Below are 3,822 nucleotides of genomic sequence, written 5' to 3' on the forward strand. Positions count from 1 at the left end.
AACCCTTCCTGTACACAGTTATTCATACGTTCATGATAATTTTTCAAGTAAATTAAAGACCAGCAAAGAGCTTACAAGAAACTAATTCCTTGCCATGACAACACTATGGATCTCATTTCCAGAAGCTACATCATCATAACACTCGTACAAAATTTTCATGCAAGGGTAATATGAAGAGTTGTATGCCATCTCAAAAATCCCTCTTTCCTTCTTTGTTCAGAGAACTGTATATAGCTAATAATCCCTACAAATTGTATAATAAGATCAAATTTAAAAGAAAGATAGAAATGCAAACCATTTCAAGAACAGTAAAAATGAAAATCAAAACATTGATCCACCTTGTAGGCCCTACATGAGGGTCATGTGCCTTACACCTCTCTCTCCATAACATATCATGCAAGCTCTAAAGAAGACCACTTAACATTGCATTAGGCTAACATCTATATCAGAGCAGGTAAATTGAAACCTGAGAAGGGTTAAAGTGGCAATACAATGCGTAAAAATAGCCATTTCAATGGCTTTTCTCTAACCCGTGAACCCCAAAGTAACATTGACTAGTTAGTTGGATAGTAACGCTTAAATGTCAGGAGGTGCTCTGCGAAGTCCGAGATCGAGCTCGAGTAAAGCAATCGACTAAAGCGACAATCAGACACACCCGATTAGACCCGCCAATCATATTTGAACTCATCGAGCAAGCAGATAGAACCTCATTACCCACCCATCAATGCCAACCGAGAGTCGATCCACACGATGGAGGTTAGGTAACCATTACCCTCTGATTCACCATTGATGATGAGGGAGAACATACCCATTGAAACATGCATGCAGGCCAAGAATCATTAAATTAGGTGGTTATGTCGCAAACCCAAATAAATATGTGAAGCCTAGAAATGAGTCTATTCCAAATTGACTTCCAAATCCAATCCTATATCTAGTTACATTTTAACTAGAGGCAGTGGACTTCATTGACCTGGAACCAGAAGCAAAGGTATAAAGAGTAAAGGCACCTGACGCAGAAGAAAGAGAGGGATTAGTTTCACCATCAGTGATAGAGGTTGATTCTTTGATTGCAAAGCTAGCAGCATACCTTCTAGGTAACTCGTTGGTAACTCGTTCAAACACTGATAAGGTAGATGAAAAAAAGGGTTGGAATAGGGCACATCGTTCCTCCTATCCCATTGCATAAGAAATATGTTTTGGTTGATTGCTCTAATCCATTCCAGCGTCTTATATGGTCCTTGGGAAAAAATGAAACAACAAAACTTGTCGAACCGCATACTCCCATGTTCTCACAACAACTGATTCATTCAGCCATCAACGAATTCAAAGAGCCATGACAACGTAGGTCGGTCGGAAGAAAGTAGCATAGATTGCCCCAACAAGATAAATAAAGGCACCAAGGACAATACATTCAAATCCATTCATTGGGGATACAACACCATGCATGCAAAGGTATAAAAAGTGTGGTAAATTCATTTTCAGAAAAGGCATTGGTCACTTGCTTCTTTTCCGATAAGGTTCTTCTTATTCCTGGTCTTCCTTCCCTGATAGGTATTTTTTTTCCTCTCCTACCAGGATGAACAAATATTGGTTCTAAGCTCCAGGGATATCTAAATTTCATGAGAAAATCCAAGTACAGTAGAAGGAGAAGCAAGGGTTATGGAGCCTGAACGAGCCACAAAAACAAGGGTATTTCGCTACCAGTCCTACCAGTCCCACCCTTGAATGGATTTCTTCCCTTTAATAGATCACAAAGTTTGTTTGGCGTGGCCTTCCTCCCCATTGCAAAGCTTCTTTCGTCGCAAAACTTCCTCACTCATAATACCTTAGATTCTAGGTGATATTTTGCTTTATTTTATGCAATTTATTCATCCTCTCTGTAGGCTATGGATATGCATCAGGATTTATTGGATTTCACTGCCCTGCGTACAACATTGCTAGTACATGCAACTGCCATGTGGTCTAACAACATGTGTTGTGCAACCGCCATGTTTCTCTTATCAGACATAGTATATACAAACATATTCTTGCATGTTCATGAGCTATCATTTAATGCCCTCAACTAATGCCAACATTAGCTTAGATAGCATTTAACAGTTTCAAAATGTGAAACAAACAAATAATTATAACTTATGCTTTTTCCTCCCCACCTGAGAAAAAAACTAAATAAAATTTTAAATCAAGCTATGCCTAAAAACTTTGATTATACTCGATGACCTAGAACTAACAAACAACTCAACTAATACTAACCTCAATTAATACTAACCTCGTCATCTTCAACTATTATAGACCCATGCCGAGATGAGAGGAACTAATAAAAAAATATTTACCTTTTTCACCACCACACTTGTTAGTAGTTCGCTGCAACAATTAAATAAAAGTGTAAATGAATAATCATTATTCTTTGTTCAAATTCATGGCTCACGTGTTTTTGGTTACTAACCAAACATAAAGAATGAGGAAATAATCAAATGAATGATAAAATAATTTGTCGAGTGTTACTTCTAAAAAAAACGAGATATCTTATTAAGTTATTTTTAATATTGGATTATTTAGTATTTAGTATTAATATTAAGTTACAAAATTAAAAAATATTTATTATTATTATAATAAATAATAATAGTAATAAAAAATAATATGAAAACTCTAATGTTAATATTAATAATAATTATTATTATTAACATGGTTAATAATTCACATTAATTGTAACATAAATATATTATTAATATAATAAATAATAATATTATTGTATGTAACCACTTATTTTGTTATAATATTTTAATATTATAATATGACAATGTTTTTATTAATATTAATATATTAATGTTATGATAATATATTAATGATATTAAATCATAAGATTGATACATTATTAATAATATTAATGAAATAATTGTTAATGTAATTAATTAATGGAATAATTGTTAATTACTAATTACTTTTATATATTTTCTATTTTGGAATTAGTTAATAATTTAATTATGAATAATAACTAGGTGTATGGTTGAAATTTAATTTTTACTGGACATTTTTCGTCGTATACAGGAATAAACGGTTGATATTTATCTCAAATCATCATCTTGTATGTTTTTCCTTTTTATTTTTCAATTAAATTGGTCACTTGTTGTCTTTCTCACAACATGCTGATATTTATCTCAAATCATCATCTTGTATGTTTTTCCTTTTTATTTTTCAATTAAATTGGTCACTTGTTGTCTTTCTCACAACATGTGTGTTTCTTCACGACTTATTATGTCTCATTTCCTCTTCCTTATGTAATAATGCTATTAAAATAGATTAATATGTACATTACATGGTTAACTGTGGCCAACCATGTTTTACCATGGTTTAATATAGTCAACATGTTCATCCATTACCAACTATAAACAATCATAGACAACATGGTCGACCATTATGAACTTGGTCAAGTGATGTTTGGCCATGGTCAATATGCCAAACTAATAAAACTATATGATCAAACATGGTTGAGTGGTCTACATGGTCAACCATATTCAACCATAGCCCACATAGTCAACGATAGTCATCTATAGTTAAATGGTGACAACCATGGTCAAACATGGTCACCAAATTCAACCTTAGTCGACCATATCAAGCATGTCAAACAACCCAAACAGTGGTCAACCATGGTGACCATGTACATCCATTCTCAACACATATCAACCACAAACAACATGTTCAAACCATACCATCTATGCCTAACCATGTTTGACATGATCACCCATGGTCATGCTTACTCCACCATAATCTATCCTTCATCTTACTCAACCATGGTTGGACCATGATCAGGTAAGGTCAACCATT

The sequence above is a fragment of the Pinus tabuliformis genome, chromosome 6 (genome assembly GCF_031772625.1).
Source record: "Pinus tabuliformis cultivar Carrire ecotype Pingquan chromosome 6, CPIR1, whole genome shotgun sequence".
NCBI classification, from domain to species: domain Eukaryota; kingdom Viridiplantae; phylum Streptophyta; class Pinopsida; order Pinales; family Pinaceae; genus Pinus; species Pinus tabuliformis.